At 31.0% G+C, this 19,311-nt stretch overlaps 1 long non-coding RNA gene across 1 annotated transcript; it reads left to right on the top strand.

Annotated features, from left to right (window-relative positions):
• Positions 1–10,351: 10,351 nt before the first annotated feature.
• Positions 10,352–14,644, top strand: LOC132732921 (uncharacterized). The gene is made up of 3 exons (XR_009626110.1): positions 10,352–10,547; positions 11,264–11,423; positions 11,915–14,644. It is a non-coding gene; the product is annotated as an uncharacterized LOC132732921 (long non-coding RNA).
• The last annotated feature ends 4,667 nt before the right edge of the window (positions 14,645–19,311 follow it).

Genomic DNA, 19,311 nt, shown 5'->3' with positions numbered 1-19,311 from the left:
GTCATTTTATAATTTTTATTTCCTTTCCTGTGAATGCTGATTAATACCACTTTGTAAGTTGTTAGATACACTTTAAAGAGTGCTCAAAATAGAGAAAAACTGAATCCATAAGGAAAGCCCAAACGACAAAACTGTAAATGTTGCAGGCTCGGCCCAAGTCCGCTGTCTGAGTTAATAAAACATTTGAGCCGTGTCATGACAAAACCAACATAATGGGTTTACGCCCAGCATGGATCCAGACAAGCCTGCGCATCCGCGCAGTCTGATCAGGATCCATGCTGTTCCCTATCAGTTTCTCTACTTGTAATAGGGTTTGTAAGCGAACAGCTTGGATCCTGATCAGACTGGGCGGATGCTAGGCTGGTCTGGATCCATGCTGGTCGCAAACCCATTATGTTGGTTTTGTCGTGACGCGGCTCAATTTTGTGAGCTCAGTCATGAATATCAGGATTTTATACATGAATCTGACTAATTATAAAACCTGAGATCTGAGTTTCGGATAACCTCGCACCCAAGACTCACCACCACTGATGTTATACGAAGGAATGATTTCATAGTCCAAGAAAGACTGACACCCAAGGTAAGACAGCTCGCAAATATTTCCACCTCGTCCTGTTTTGTTTTCATGTTTCAGTGACAGATAAACAATTTTTTTTACTTTAAAATCGAAAGACCCATTTTGTCTCATAAATACTTAAATGATGTGTCCCGAAAACTTTTTATTTTTTATTTTTGAAACATTGACATTTAAATTAACTATGTTTGCTTCTTCTGCTCTGTTTGGAATTGGTATTATTATAGTGAACTAATATTTTATATGGAAGCCAATATACTACTTTGTTTACATTTTGCCACCTTTATGGCACAATATTGCACATTCAGTGCTACTGTTTTTAGTTGTAAAACAGTTGATTTCCTCTTACTACATTGTTTAAACATCACATAACTCATGTTCGACCTTTCCAAAGAATTAAAATATGGATGTTGTACGCATATACATGTATTTAATGTGCCGTCGTAGTTAAAAGTAACACAATGTTCTCCGTTCACATACATTATCATTAAATTGCTCACAATATTCTATTTGACAAGTACTTGCATTTCCAAAAATGCTTGGATTCGACGTTTAGCAATGAATTTAGAAATTATATTTCATTTCTTGCCTAATATGTGGTCAACATATGGGGCGTCTCAAGGTCATAAACTTCAAACCACTAGAGGATACACGTTATTTCTTGAATGACTGATCAAATTTAAAAAAAGAAAAATGTTTTCTTTTATATAACTGCACATTTATATGCATTGCACTAAAATGTCATACAATAACATATTTATTTTCTTTAAGACTGTAAAAATACTGTCTCTTATACAATGTCTGTATGAAATGTTATAGAGATAAATTATGTCCACCAGCTTTGCATTAAATAGAAACAAGGACCCGTTCTATACAGACTATTGTAGACAAATATCATCGTCTAATGAGCATGGAATTAACGAAGAAGAAGCTGATATTAACTGTTATCTTTATCACACCAAAGTAAATTATCACAAGTTCCCTACTAGCCTACTAGATGGGTTTGATTTTAAGAAAAGACCCTCCGTTAAGAGTCTTACGGCGTTTGTTTTAGTACAAGAAGGTAGTTAATCCTTTTTACATAATTCTGGTACACAGAATCCATTTTTGCTCTTCCTAGACTGTACTCATAGTCCTTGACCTTCTAAAGGTCAAATTAAAATGGACGCCATTGACCTTTACTATTTACTTTATAATTTTAAATCTGGTGCTTAACGTAATGTATTACTGTTCTAAACAAATATAAGTGAAGTGCTTTTAAACAAAAGGATCGTTATCAAACACATAATGCTGATGATATAAGCGGCATGTCATGTAATATTCGACACGATGTGTAGGTATACTGAATTTAATCATGACCGTCATTCTTTATGGACAGGTATCTAAGATCCAAAATGTCTAACAAAATATGCACACTTTAATTTACCATATGATGTTTAAGATTTTTATTTTGATAAAATAGCATGTGTGGAAACCTTTATGGACACTAAATCACTTTATAACTTGAATGTCAAAAGTAAAGTTCGGTATGCCTATATTTTAAACATTGCCTTTCATCTTCACAAGCTAGAGACTATGTCTCTGTGCCCGCATGGAATTGCAACAACACGTAACGACACGATTCAAAATATAAAAAAAACAGAATCCCTGAAGAATAATGCCCGAAACAAATTTTATAGGCTCATAGCTAAGACGTAAGCAAAATTCAACATTTAAACATGGAAATTGTGAAATTTGGAATTTAAAACCATCCGCAAAAGTTTTATACATACTTTATGTAAACCTGAACCAACAGCAAAACAAAATTCTGGTTTTTGGTTAATTTTTATATGGATTATTTTTTGTTGTATTGGTGTAGGTACTATAAAGTGTCGTCTTGATTTCAGAGAATAACTCTTAACATGTCCTGATTGATACACCAGTCCTGCATGGTTTGAAATCAGATCATCTTTCTTGATTGAAATACTTGTAAACTTAAATAAATGCAAACGTCATTTTAAGCCTTATTATTTTTCACTTCGGAAAGAAAGTATGCTTGAAAGTATGGAAATAACATCTAAATGACAAACGCAAATATGATTGTCATTTATTTTGGTATGAATTGTGACCTCTCTGCACCATAAAGTTTGTAGTCTTTATAAGTATCACTGCATTTATACTTTTTATAATCAAAGAAAACAAGCTAGTTCTTGCGCTTGTTTACGTTAAATATTATACAGTATATAGAAACAAATGAAATTGTCAGCCATTTTTATATCCAACATGGCTGCCGCAATAAATTTATCATTTTTTCTCCATTTATTCTTCTCAATCGAACTCAAGCCGGCTCAAATAAGAACAACTTTTAATTAAACTTCAAAAAAGATGTGTTTTATCATGCCTATGGGAGAATTAAAGTAAAAATTAAAAAAAGAAAAAAAAGCAATGGCGGTCATTTTGAATTTGATTCTAAAGGTCAAGGACTAAAAAACAAAGCTTGGTAGAGCAAAAATTAATTCAGCGTACTCGAAATAGGTAAATAAACCCAACTACCTGCTTGTACTAAAATGCCGTTAGGATGAACATTTTCCCACAGTCAAATGTGTCAGTATTTTTGCCTATATAAACTAGTCGAGTTATGATACGTAAACGTATATACTTAATGTGACTTGAAGTTTAAAGCATAAATCTTGAAAACTACACATGGTAAACTACGATATAGTTGTTAGTTACTAATGAAATCTAAAACATATAAGTACTATATGAGCACAGGAACATTGAAACGGTGTTGCTTTATGTATAAAATAATAGTTATGTTATATGTAACTTGCAAAAGATCTAAATTTATTAGCAAATGTTGCAATGGACGTAATCTTTATAGCCACTTCGTTGCAAAATGTCCTCATTTGTCCTGATTGCACTCGTTATTTGGAATCATAACAAGTTTTAGTTGTCATTGCGTTTTTCTTCTTTTGAAACAGTCAATAAAGGTATATGAGAGCTAAATAATTTAAAGCCGACGCAGAATTTTTACTTCATTTATCTTGTCTGGATCATTTATTTTTATATTTTGATATCGACTTATATTAAATATTAATTACTTCCTTAATTGTCTTACAGGTACTTTAAGAACAAACGGTTACATGGTTCAAATCAGAACCATCAACATTAATAAAATGATATGCCAGATAATTGATTTGTGTCCTTTCTTGTTATTTCAAATTATTGTCTTATTTTCAATGATATCAGTATAGTTTGTCTGGGCTAAGTTTAAACATTAAAATCGACGTTGCACTTTGTTGTTTTTTCTATCGCCTTTTTACTGGCAACCCAAAGATATACAACATTGAAAATTGAAAATGAATATAAGTGCTATCTTCACTTGACTGTATATTTAACATGAACATGATTCAGAGTTAGTTTAGTTTAATTATATTTTATTTGTAATCCTTTCATTTATATAATAAATTACATAAACAAAAACCCTACGGATTAACTCGGGAGACTTAAAAATCTTTTATTTAAAACAAAACAAAAATAAACTCCTGTATGAATCAATTTTTAGGAGCATGTCTGAAATCACAAAGGAGTTAACACGATGGTAGTAATCACTTTAAGAACATTAAGTAATTAAAGTTGACATTCATGTACAAGCTTATAAGTTTATGTTCCTTTGGTTTAAGTAAATAAATATAATTGACATGGGTTTAAAGAAAAAAAAGAGAATCTGAATAGTGTCGATGTGTCTTGATACCGTTATAACTGCAATACATTCCGATGAAAACGGATGCTTACTTTTTGATTATTTAACCGAATGATATGTAAAACGCGAAAGTCATCTTGAATGAAAAAAATTCTGGTTATATATCCTTTCTGTAGAAAAATTAAACATTGTCGTTTATTATCCAGACAGACCGAAGTAAAAACAATAATTTTATTCATTTTTTTTTTAATTTTCAAATCTACCATTAAAATCAACACGTTATTATGTCAAAAAGCAAAATAAAAGTGTAATCTCTATCATCATTCAAGGGAAGGACATTTTAACTTTATATAATTAATGTTTAAATACTTGTTTAACTTTATATCATTTAACCTTTCATTGTCTACCTAAGAGTCCTTAAAACATTTTGAGTTTTTAACTATAACATTCATCTTTTGCCTGGTTTCGGCAAAATCACCAATAAAACTATCTAGGAAAAGTCAAGTAAAGCAGTCTGTATACAATTTGATAATATATTTAATAGTAATTTATTATATTTAAAAGAGAACTTACAGATGTAAATACATACTTAACTACAAACTAAATAATTAATAAAACATAACAATCAAATGATATATACAGTTATATATTTTTATCTTTTAATTTAAAAAAAAATATTTTTTGTGAACAATTCAGTAGTTTAAAGGCTACAAATTAGTTGGAAATGACGCCTTATTGTCTTGAAGTGTCGACAAAAATTAATACATGAATGATGAAATAAATAGAAAAAAAAATTAATTAAATAAAAAAGGGAAATTAAAGAAATGAAATACAAAAATAAAAGCGATAATAAATACATAAATAAATACATAAACTATTGGAATAATATGAATGTTTGCTATTGAATCTGGCAAATTTACCCCTAGGAAGCATATCGTGGATGCAAACCAAACAATTATGTAACCAACAATAGGACTATAACTGAAACTTAATGTTCCCAATTTAGCACCCTATTATTTATCACTGTTATGTAAAGGTTTACCACGATTGATTTGATAACAGAAATGCCAAATATAACCAACTTAAATTAAGAAAAAACAAACGCGGTTATCCTAAAGTAGCCTAAATTTTATCATATATATAGTCCAATTATAGTATCGCTTTTGTTATATCACAATTTGAAAACAATACTTCCAATTAATCTTAGAATAAAAGAAAATGTAAGAATAAGACATGTTCATTTATAATGAAAGTTATGAAGCAGACTTCCAATCGTAGTGTTCTAAGACAAAATATCCCGAGTCGAGACGTGATCAAATAAAATAAAAAATATACGATTCTTATGTTAATGCCTCAATTTTAAATATACTTAACCCATTACTGCATGAAACAGCTTCCGGAATAAGTTTGCAAATCCGGGATTTTCGCAAACTCAGATACCCTTTCTTAAGTAATTAGAGAATAAATAAAGAGTTCAGTCAAACAATGGGTATAAAGTTAAGCAAAACTGGTCTTTATATTAAATTTTCACAATCCCCTAACAATGAGTGCTGGTGTTGAGTCTCCCACTGGATTTTGTCATTCTCCCACTTGGGTTTTGCTACCCCATGGGGTAATCAATGGAGTTTTTCCCAAATTCTATAAAAATGGGGGATAAAAATATTGGGAGATTTAGGAAAGAAAATTATTATTGTATTCTTTAAATACTTTATCGTACAAATAAAAACACAAATGGTAATATTTAAAAAGCCTCCCATTTTTGTTGCGAGGAAAATCCACACATGGTTGAAATCTCCCATTCTGATTATGGGGGAGAAGTCCCATGTTGATGCATGGAAAAAATCCCATTTCTGATAATGGAAGGTAATTTCCATTCCTTACAAATGAGAAAATATTCTATGTATAAGATGTGACGCTAATAACGTATTATTTAATATATATTGATAAAATAAAATTTGTTTAACAGATAAAATGGCTGGGAATACGCAACAAAATAGTAATAATAATAATAATGATTAATAATAATCATTATAATGATAATTGATATTGATATTATAATAATAATAATAATTATTATTATTATTATTATTATTATTATTATTATTATTATTATTATTATTATTTAATTATAATTAATAATATTGATGATGATTTTTACTATTATTATAATAATTATAATAATAATAAAACAGGCACCGCCATTTTATTTTGGAATATGATAGGAATGAAAACAGAAAATCAAATGTAACGAATTAATCAACAAAATCCATTTAAATTATAAAGATACCAAAAAGCTGGTATGTCCTATTCGCCGGTCTTCTCTTTTTTCTGTCTCTCCCGGTCTATATTGACCGGCAAATAGTATCACAAGTTAAATGGTAAGTCTATCCCGGTTTTGGAGTATATATCTAATTTAATTTCATTACAAATAGATACCGCTGTAGGGTTATATATATTTGAAAGAAAACCAGAAAGAAAAAAAAAGTTAAAAACAATCATCATGCGTAAACTATCTCTTTACCGTATCTTAAGAATATATATGTTTCGTTTTGGTTCTGGTTTTCTTTCAAACCGTATCAAATTAACTTGTTTTCTTTTTATGATAATGTTAACTATATTTTTGTAACATTATATGATATTTCTTTCTGACTCAAAATGATATTTCTTCAGCTTCTATGACATTCAGAATAAGTTCTTGTTACATGCCCACTTGCACTTACAATTGAATAGCCAGATTGTATTTGCATGATGCCCAATTTAAACTAGTTATATATGAATTATGCTAACACGAAACCTAAAGTATGCTCAAAACACGCGAAATGATAATAAAGATAATTCTATTTCGAATAAATTTTATATTAACATTATTTGTTTTAGTAAATTGCATACTTTAATGTCAATATTATGATTTAATTCTGGACTTAATCAATTCCCCAAGACAAATAATATATAATATACACTAAAATCAAGATAAGACTTTAAAATATATACAATATGAAGTAGCTAACGACACACAAAGAAAACTAGATTAAGATCAGAGATGATGTTGTTTGTGTTGTTCTTGTTGTTCTTTTACAGTAACTGTTGCTGCTGCCTGCTACAATTGTTGTTGTGATTAATATTTGTAATTGTTGGATGATGTTGATTTTCAGGTGTTGTTGCTCTTGTTTGTTTTATTTGATAAGTAGAAAAAATGGCAGTGGTTACGACAACATACAGCTGCAGTTGTATTGACACACAATGAAATCAGCGACGGATTTGTATAAATAGTTTACTAAATGATCGCCTTGTTAAGTGTTTGACAAAAAACCGTATCTTTGTAAAATTGACATCATTTGCCATTTTAGTCAAAAAGTGACCAGAAATGATGAAAAACGAGAATTTGTAAACTGATGCTAAATATACAATTTCTCAGTGTCGTTCACTCATTGCAGAAACTTACTACAAAATTTAAAATTGAGCAGATGTGATTGTTTTTTTGTTTTGTTTTATTTTTGTTTTTTTTACTGCGTCAGTTTCTTAAATATACCCAGCAAACATGCATATATGGGACCCATATGGGCTATATCTAGGCAAGCCCATATGGGTATGCCCATATTGGACCTATATGGGACCAATATGGGCAAGTCCATTTGGGTACGCCCATATTGGACCCATATGGGTCCCATATTACAGCACTATAAGGAAAAACGATTTTTCGTTTATTTATTTCTTTAGAACTTGTTTACTTTGAGCTATAGTGTGACCACCTTGGCATAAATTGCTATTATCTTTTATAAAAATCGTAGCATTAACATATATACAAGCCATGAGGGACCCATATGGGTCCCATTCGGGCAACCCAATAAATATTAGCATGCCTGAGCAGGTGCGAGAAATTAATTTGTTTAGTTTTTATATTGGTTTTAATTTTTATAATCTAAATATAAAAATGTGTTTTTAGACTATTTTAATTCAGAAATAATTTATAAAAACCAGCATTTGATGAAAAATTTATTTCGAGCATGCGCAGACGTGATTTCCGCTGCCGCTTAAAATCAAATTGTGTATTGAAACGTAAAATTGTAAAATTGTACACGAAAACAATATTTCATTTCAATTCGGAACATTTAGCGACGATTTCGTATAACGACCTTTCATATTATATCCTTACAGATTTATTGTGTGTGTTAAGGTAAGTGTAAACGTCATTTATTATTTGTTTTTGCCTTTGACATGTAATTTCGCGATAGTTTTTGTCAGTTTAATTTGCGACATTTTCTAGAATTTACGCCCACTATTAGGCACTTTAGCTGACCTATGGATGTGTATAGTTGTTATTGTTGAATAACTTAACTGTGACGGAGTCGACACTAACATTTTAATAATATTGTTTCTATCTAGACTAAATTTTAAGAGATCCTTTTTTAAAGGGACACCATCATTTGAAATCCAGTGACCCCTCCTAGCCTTAGAAGTCCCTTCCATTTTGTACCAATATTTCATTCATAAGCATTTTAAAATATTAAATGCAGATACTTATTATTACAAATTCAAGTATTTTTTCCAAGTACCAACCAAGCCCTATGTTGCACACGCACGAGTATCGGACCTGGGAAGAAAAAATATGACTCGATAGATAATTAAACCTGTGTTCATCTTTAAAAAGTCAAAAACCGAAAAAAATTGTAAATTATACCCCCCTTTAAAAACATACTTTAAGTTAAGAGAAGGCCAGAAACTCCAGATTCGAGACTGCAAGCAAGGGATTCACTTCCCGCGCCGTTGTGAAAACAATTGTCCAGACAATTAAAAAAATTCTTTTATCACTTTCTCGTTTGTATTAAGCTTCCAAATGGGACCGACCCCAAGTCTTTAGCCCTTCCCGTTCATAAAATATCTATCGGGGAAACAAACGCATTCGTGCTAAAAATCCTTGGTAATGGTAATTGGTAGACAAAATTGCGGCACAACAATTCGGTACGTAAACATAGACTAGTACATGTTTGCCAGCCGATTACGGGTCATAATTTTATTGTCACTTAGCGCAATAACTCACTTAATGTCTATGTATTTTATAATTACTTATTAATGTACTTTCATTTTATTGTAAATAGGCCATCAAAAAGACTGTATGAATCGGATAGTGGCACTGATGAGAGTGAGACAGACACAGAGAGTAGGCCACCACAAGTTATTGACCAATCAACAACGCCCAAAGAGTCACAAAGCCTACTTTCATCTCCGCCTCGCTTATCAATATCTGCACAGGCATTGCTAGAGGCCAGCAGTGATGTGCAAAGTGCTTCTCCAATACAAGGTGCTTCTGATACACCCTTCCGTGGGCAGATTATTGGGCCCAGTAAGTATAAACTTCGGAGCTATAAATATATTTATTATTACAGTACATACTTATTAAATGTTATATTCTCAAAACAAGTCAATAAATGTTATAACAAGCTGGATTGAGTGACACAGCCAAAAATGGAAAGTGTCACCTTGTGACGCCCCTAGTTAAAAAAATATTCAAAAGAAATTGATGATTACATGTGTTAGTCTTTATCATGATGTGAATTTGTGCGCATATTCTTGCCTGACCCCACTACTGTTATCCAAAGTTACGGTCCCTGGAAGAGTCAAGAATGTTTATTTTCACCAAATGACATGCCTAGGCTCAAAAATATGTTAAGTTTAATTCATGATTTCTTATCATTTTCACATTTTGTGACCTTGCACACGCAACAATCCTTTTGAGATTTTAGCGTTAATTACTGTTAAAGCCAAGGAAAAATTTAAAATACTGGATTTTTTTCATTTGAGCCGGGTCATGACAAAACCAACATAATGGGTTTGCGACCAGCATGGATCCAGACCAGCCTGCGCAGTCTGATCAGGATCCATGCTGTTCGCTATCAGTTTCTCTACTTGTTATAGGGTTTGTAAGCGAACAGCATGGATCCTGATCAGACTGCATGGATGCGCAGGCTGGTCTGGATCCATGCTGATCGCAAACGCATTATGTTGGTTTTGTTGTGACATGGCACATTTGTAATTCACATAGCTCTAAAAGTATATGGCCTAGAATTATGAATCCTTTTTTTCAGCTGCTGTTCAAAGATTCTCCGAGTCTTGGAGACAATACGAGAGAAGAATCGTGAAATTAAGAGGATGGTGCAGCGAATGCTGTTAAGGTCAGCTGCAGATGACCAACCGCTGCAACTTCCGAAAGATATCTCATTCCCTATTCGTTATCCTGAGCAGATGGAAGCATTCGATGAGCTTCTGGGAGATCAGACAATGCTCTCATCTGTGGTAAGCATAGTGTTAGTCATGTATGTTGCTCCATTAGTAACTGAAAAAAGTATACCCCATATCCACTGGCCTAAAAGCGAAATAACATAATGGTCTGTGATGAGCACTTGATGATAATGTATAATCATTCTGCTATATTTATGTTGGAAAATATTGCACAGTGGACAAACACTTTGCTGCATTAATTTCAGAATTAAAAACTGGCATGTTTTAATTTTTTGATTCATATTGACACAGTTATGTTATTTATATATGCTATAATAGCCATGAGCACAAGACATGGGCAGTTGGCCTCGTTTTCAACATTAATTATTAATTAGGACTAGACAGTCAATTCATTAATCAAAATGCTGGCAGCTTTCAAAATACCAGGAAAATGACTAGTACCCACAAAATCCAGGAATTGAGCTGTTATTATATTATCAAAAATTATTCTGTTGATATTGAATAAACTCTTGTATAAAAAAAACAATGATAATGTGCCCCATAACACTCGGTGAAGGGGACAAACATAAAGGTACAAGTCACTAAGGTGTTGTCCTAGGCTGTAAATATATGAGGAAAGATCTTTTAATTTGTCAATCCAAACAGTTTTCTTGGCAGATCATGTTTTTGAGGTCCAGTTGACAATTATTTGTCATTTGGTGACTTGCAGCCCATCACTTAGTAGTGTTAAAATTAACATTAAAAAAAGTTTATGTTCTGCTTTATTTAAGGTGAGGTTCCTCTCAATGTTTGGTATGGCAGATGTACGGGAAACTGTTGACCGCTTGATGAAAGAAACCATGTCAAATGAACTGGCAAGAATGTACAATATGAAGTGGCTGAAGGGGAAGAAAAAGTTTGTGGGCCTCTAGATACTGATAGTATTGTATAGTAAGTGATTTTTTACAAATTTGCAAAGTGGTGTCTTCAAAATAGATATATTATCCAAGATCTTGTTATTGTGTCTTCGGGTATTGCTTTAATGAAGGAAAATGCTTGACTAGCTTTTATGGAAATTAATAAGAGAGAATATTTTACATGCTGTGTGGTTTTGATCCCATGCATTGTGTTGTGATGCATAATATAAACAGAAATCACCTTCCTGTAAAGCAAGTTATTTGCTTACCTTAACATTCTTTACTGATACACCGATAAGATGATCTCAGCTTACAACTGACTGCAGCGATATCACAGAAATATTGTTAAAAGCTATGTAAAACCAGGAAACAAACATCTATATTTGGTAAAACATACCAGAATTAGTTTATATTCCAATTTATACTGCTCAAAATGCTACAAGGTGGCTTATGACCTTTGAATGGTTTCAATACCTTCATTTCACTTCATTTCATTCTTTAAGGATAAGAATGCTTGTTTTGTAGAATGTGTCCAAAGGAACTTGCCGACAAAGGCTGCAACGAGGAAGGATGTTGAAATAGAGGTTTCAAAGTGGCTGGCTAGGGCGCGGGACCGCGATGGGGGAAGGAAAGCAAGAAACAAGGTGTCAGAGACCTTACCTGAAGAAAATGAAGGAAGTGACTAGACATGTTTTTAATTCAAAAATGCAAATTTATAGAGGATATTTGTTTGTTTGTGTGTAAGATGAAATTTTATATCATCAAGAGAGCTTTAAAAACAGTATTCTCATGAGTGGCTATGCGCTCGTGAGAACACTGTTTTTTAAAGTTCCTTCAATGATATAAAATTACATCTTACACAACAAACAATAAAGTGTCTTTTTATTTTATGCTAATGAAATTGCCTCAATATTAACGTTAATATTAAATCTGTTTTCACCACTGTTAACATCAATTTTAGTTGAATTTAAGGCCAATTTCTCATAAATACAGGAAGTCTTGGGCTGAAAAATAAGTTTGACAATCAACGTTGAATAGCCATGATATTATTTATTGAATTCAAAAAATTTGAATGATGATAAAATCTTTAAAAAGTAGTCTCATCATAGAAAAGTTTGAAATTTTAATCATTTCACTGTGAAATTATCAAATATATTTTTCACGGATACATCAGTAATACACTCAAAAGCATAAAATAAATGACTTTTATTTTAAATTTTCAAACCTTTACTTCATCTGCATATAAGTTATTCCACTGATTGAAATTCAATATGTATCAAGGTATTTTTAAAATGTGATAAGGGTCAGAACTACAGTAAGCGGCTCATTTGTTTATCTTGTTATACTTTTTGTTGCTAATTTTAATGTTTGAGGTCATCAGCATAGCATGTCTTTCTTGTAAATGCAAAATTCTTGTCTAGTCAAATTTTGCCTTCTAGTCAGTATATTCTGCTGCTATGTTATGTTTGTTGTTGACATTATATGCTGTTTTTCTGTTGTCTATATGCTGTTTTTTTTTTTTCATTAAACATTGTTACTGCATGGAGGAAGGTAGTCTAGTACTGGTGTAACTCTCCAGAAACGATGGTTAGGAAACTACCCGCCTATATGACGTAAAAGGCGTAAAATGAAACAAACAAACAAAAAACATTGTTACTATTTAAATCAAGACATTAAATGCTTGGGGAATGTTTTTGATACTGATCAATACAATTATAACATCTTGTCAAAACTTAACACTAACAGGGAACACATGTATTGATATGGTATTAACCTTTAAAATAAAGTTAAAATACTTTACAATGATGATTCTTGTAATCTTTATTGTTGTTATTGTTGAAACTTTGATAATACCGGAGAAATTACTGAAACCAACTATTTTTACTGACAATTTTTTTAATGAATTTCTTCACAACAAATTTGATCTTTGTGTAATATAACATTTTAATTATTATTGATTTTTACAAACTTGTACAAACTATTTTTTACTTTTCATCAGCTGCATATTTTGTTTACATGTCTATAAACAGTATTTCAATGTGCCAAGATTTTGTGTATTATATTTGTTACTTTTCATTAGCTGCATATTTTGTTTACACGTCTATTAACAGAATTACAACCGTGCCAACCTTTTGTGTATCATATTTGTTACTTTAGCTGCATATTTTGTTAACACGTCTATATAAACAGTATTACAACCGTGCCAACCTTTTTTATATTACTTTTTGTTACTTTTCATTAGCTGCATATTTTGTTGACAATTACAACAGTGCCAACCTTTTGTGTATTATATTTGTTACTTTTCATTAGCTGCATATTTTGTCCACACGTCTATAAACAGTATTACAACCATGCCAAGGTTTTGTTAATTATATTAATTTTTTTTCATCAGCTGCATAATATTTTGTTTACTTATCTATGAACAGTATTACAACCGTGCCAAGGTTTTGTTAATTATATTAATTTTTTTTCATCAGCTGCATAATATTTTGTTTACACATCTATGAACAGTATTACAACTGTGCCAAGGTTTTGTTTTATTATATTTGTTACTTTTCACGAGCTGCATAACATTTTTTTCTTCAGCACTACCATATCAAAGTGTAATACATGGTTGTAATGAACAACTTTTTATATTAATTGATGTAGATCTATATCATTTGAAAATGAAAGTAATTGGTAGATAGAAATTTGTAATGAATTACAGTAAATGTATAATACTTTTTCTATGAATTATGTAGAAAGTTAAAAAGACATTTTGGGTCATACTGTTGATTCACTGAAATTTAAACATTATACACATATATTTCTTGGAGTTCCAAAGACCTTCTGTAAAGTTTTACCAGTGTCTAGCATAAGTTTCATTTTTCCTTATAGTGATCTGTAAGGTATCTAATGTTATAAAACTGCATTTTTAATTATTTTGTTCGTACATTATAAACAGTTTTCCATTACATGTTGCTTATTTTATAGTGTACCAAAGTAATATTTACTACATAGGACTTTTTGAATAATAATTAATATTTCTGTATTTTTGAATTTAAAACTATGTAGTCAAAATGAAATTCTGTGGATTTACAAATATGTACAGTTTACTTGGATTTTTATATTGTACACTTTTCTAAGTTTATTTACATAAGTAAAGGTTTCTTTGTTGACATCAGGCGTCCACAGAATGTATTGAGAATCTGTATATATATGATATACACTTACCATAAGTGAGATTACTAAATAAAGTTACATTGTTAAAGCATATACATTGTGTATTGTTTTCTTGCATGATCATAAAGGCTTTGTGCCATAATCTGTCTGTTCCAGGAAACAGAATGAGTTAAAACATCACTTGAATATTTAACGCAAGTACAAGAATAATGCTCTGTAGCAAGCGGTTGCTATCTTAACGTCCAGCAAACTTATAATTGAAGTAATTGAAAATAGATCTAACCCGGAATTCAAAATCTACCCATAATGGAAGTATCTGGGCTGCCCATTTGAAACCCATATTTAGTACAAGGGCTGCCCATATGGGGCCCATGTGGGGCCCATATTGTGTACATGGGCTGCCCAGATGGGGCCCATGTGAATCCCATATTGAGTATAAGGGCTGCCCAGATGGGACCCATTTGGAACCCGGTTGCACTTCCTATATGGGGCCCATATGGGCAGCCCAAATGGGACCCATATAGGTGCCCATATGGGCCCCACATGGGTCCCATATAGAATGCTATCTGGGTACCAGTAAACGTTGTAGCATTACATTCTACCTGGAATGTAGTCGCTATTGTAAAATATTTAGATACAAGTAATGTCCTAGTCGTGGAAGACATGCATTGTAAAGAAGTATGGAAACAAATGGCCATATTTTATATTATTAAACAGGTGGTCTGATAATTTTCCAGAAATCGATTTCATTTGCTAAAATTACCAAATGCCTCCTCGATGCGGACAAAAAAAAAACCAAGACAGTAATAACACCTGGATTTTATCTTTATTATATACATGTTTAATTTGAGGATAGTGAGTGTTTATTCTCACTGGATAAACTAAACTTTTTCCAAAAATGTTAACCTTGTTATCTACGGAACTTGTCTTAAATAAGAAATCATCAATGTTATCTTGATGCTTGGCCAATTTCGTTCAGGATTTTGATAAAATGCCTTGCTTTTGATTTGGTTTGAGATATATATTATTGTATTTCTATGATATAAATGTTTAAGTCTTGAAAAGTCTTGAGTTATTCATAGGGAAAACATTTGGGTTATTCAACGTTTTATGATATTTAATATTTTATAGGACATACCAGCTTTTTGATATCTTTATAAATCAATATTTTGTTACAATGAAAAAGATTTTCTTCTTGGTTTAAGTTTCGGTTAATAATCGTTTATTCTTGATTTACATTTCATGAGAAAATGAATAGTAATAGTAAAAGTTCTTTTCTGCGCAAAATTTTTTCATTCATTTATCGTTTACAGAATATCTAATCGTCTTTCTATCATCGTTAAATATATGGTATGTGGAAGATGCATTGCAATCTTTCTCTAGCAATGTATAAATGCATTTTTATCGAAACATTTTTGTTATCAAGGAGCGTGATCTTTCATATCTTTTTTCAAACAACTGAAGCGTGTAGCGACACGAGCCATTTCCCATGAACACATTGGATTCGGTCGGTAAAATGAGTTGCATTCCATTCGATAATGTCCTAATTACGTATCAGATTATGCTGTTAATGATAAAGTTGCTTAATCGTCGTTGAAAAAAGATAAAGCTTTTTTTCAAAACAGCATGTAACCCCAAACATGTCCAGACCTTAGTAAATAAGTGTGGTCTGGTAAGTTATATGTAGCACACCATATTTGTGAAGCATTTAATCTTGCTTTCTATTGAAGATACAATAATCGCCCCCCCCCCCCCAACTCTTGAATTGGAATGTATTGAAATCTTTTTTTCACACTTTTTGCAGACTTTGATGTTTTTGCATGAACCTCTTATTATTTTTCAAGCCAACAGGCACAGCGCGTTCCACGAAGGCCTTCATTTTGCTATCAGTAATTGATAAAGTAAAGTATGATTTTTCTTTCAAAATTGATAAACAGTAAGTAATGTATCAATCCATCAAAGTTTACGTCTAAACTAGTTTCAATTTACAATTTCTTAAGATAAAGTTCATGAAGATATTCAACAGTTCACATATCTTTCTTGCAAAGAAGTTCATATTTGCATAAACGTTATTGTATTTAAAAGTTATCACTGAGCAGCAGTTCAATCACAATAACCTGTGACCTCTTAAATTTGCTTTACTGGTTTGGACAGTTTGACGGGTTTCAAATGTGTCAGACCCATTTCGCGTTACAAAAATATTTTTAAAATTTATAACCGATATAAGTGGACTGTTCTTGACTATCAACTAGTGGTCGTAGAGATCACATTGACTTGAAATTATAATCATCAATGTTTTACAAGATTAATATTGTGTCCAGCTCGTTTCTATTTAATTTAAAAGTGTGATATAAAAGTGTTTGTAACGAGTTCATATAATATAATATTAAGTTGTCGACTCGGTGGAAAAGTAAATGTTTCTAACTTATAATAATGACGTTTTGTCACGTTTAATCAAATCTGGCTTATAACGCATATTCAATCTTCCAAAGTTATACGTATATAAATAACTCCATTTGGAAATTTTTAATTTGTTCTGATTTATCTATTTTTGTTTCAATCTTAAAAGTAAAACACAACGCCAGTCACAACGCCAGTAATAATTAATTTTTTTAGCAAACTACGAATTATCACACTAGCATTGGTTTTTCATTAAAAAAAATTCAAAATCCGGAACAATACTTTCAATGCTGATTTAACAAGTGAAGAAATATAAAAATTAAACAATAGGTAAGACGTCAAATACCTTACTTTTTGTAATTTAATTAGAAATTAGTTAGATACTGATGTCAAGAAACTGATTTTTTTATAAATTTTGAAAGAAATAGATAACAATATTGTCAATATAAAAAAGTTGTTTTTTGAAGTTTAGTTTTTTATTGTGAATGGAAATAATAACAATCTAAGTACGTCTAGCATGTTAGTTTCAATAACGTAACTGTTGAAGGTGAAAACCGCTGTGTATATTAATAAAAGAAGCATGTATTAAATTACTAACAATATAAATAAAGGGTCATACTACCAATATTAAATATCACCATGTTTCTTTGACAAGTTATTCAAAGTAGTTTACAATACTCTTCTGATTTCACAATCTATTTTTTATTAATAAGACAATGTTTTACCAGGGGCTCTTGTTGCTGAACGTCGGCTTTCCTTGTTGATCTTATTTATCATATTTGTTGCTAAGCAAACGATAATAATTTTATTTCATACTTCTATAAGATTTAAGGATGAAATGTGTGACGTAGCCAATTCTGCTGTAACATAGTTACAAAAATTAAATGTTATGAAATTCGTAGAATAAAGATTTAGTTCTAACAGATATGTATATCATTGCCTACGTTTAGTTTATCTTCAACTCATGTGATTTGTATCAAACACCAAACACTGAAAACAATAGAAATCACATCAGTGAGGTGAATAAATAGTAACCAATTTGTTTCTGCAGTGTCTATGTTTACATCGGATGTAATTAGCTTGGTTTTGTTAATCTTTTCAATAAATCCTATTAACTTGAACACGTTTATTTTTATAATTAACGATACTCTTTTGTAATCATGTTTTAAACAAAATTATATCATGTAAAGAGTAAGTGTGATACTTTTTTTCTTTTTTTTTAAGAAAAAATCTTTCTTTGTCATATTAGATAAGTATTTTCTTCGGATGTGCAAAAACCAAATTTGCATTTAGATTATGTTTCCCATTGGTTGCAGGTACAGCGCCTGGTCTTTATCATTTATATTCCTTAGAAACATGAGTTAACAAATGTTTCTTGTTATTATGAAAAATAAACATTTCCCTTGTGGTTTATATTGTGAAAATTTTATATTACGAAATTAAATTCGAGTTAGAAAATTTGACACAGTGTAATCAGCAAAATCGTAAATGAATTTAATACTAAACAAACACAACGAATTGGACAAAGTAAGAGGTTGTACGACCCAGTGATAACGTGTATATGCTTTATCTATATTTGAAAATAAATCAGGTCAATATGACGGTACAAATGAATCTTCAGTATTGCTATTGTTTGATAACTGTGTTACCTGAATGCATTTGTAGCATTATATATCAGTATATTACATGTCAATTAAAAGTACGAATTAAACAACAAAAATGTTTAAGTTTATATTTTATATTTCTTTGATTTCGAAAGCAAAATGTTTTAAAAGTTGCTTGATGAATAAAGTGGTTCACATTTTTGTTTAAGTGAATATAAACAGTAGAATATATATATAAATAAACCATTTTTGAACATGTCAAATGAGCTACTTTCAATTTAGATAAAAATAAGTAAATCTTGGAAAGAGGAAGTGAAAGTAGGAATCAGGACATCTGCACAAGTTGATGTATTAACTTGTCAGTTTAAAACGTCCATATGAACAACCAAGTATAAAATGCATATCGACGTCCATTTTACGGGTGGAGGAAGACTATGCATTCCCCTATTGCATAAGTGAAAATATTCAAACAATATTCAAGAAATCTTAAATATAATAAGTGCCTATAACAAAGCAGATAAAATGCTTATAAAATAACTCATGTACGTGTACCTGGCACGATATCATTCCCTATTTATAATTAGAATAACATACTCGAATTACAATATAAATCAGAGTAAATGCTTTGAGAAGTAACTGATACTGTGGTTTATCAGTAATCTACAGATAAAAATACCTGAAAAGATTTTGGCATGATTAACAAAAATATTGTATTGTTTATTTTAAAATGACATACACGTATTTGCAACTGCTTGA

This window comes from Ruditapes philippinarum, unplaced genomic scaffold (genome assembly GCF_026571515.1).
Source record: "Ruditapes philippinarum isolate M1 unplaced genomic scaffold, ASM2657151v2 ctg1819_1_1_1_1, whole genome shotgun sequence".
Classification (NCBI taxonomy): domain Eukaryota; kingdom Metazoa; phylum Mollusca; class Bivalvia; order Venerida; family Veneridae; genus Ruditapes; species Ruditapes philippinarum.
The sequence above is the reverse complement of the archived record's forward strand: the minus strand, read 5'-3'. Positions and strand labels throughout refer to the sequence as shown.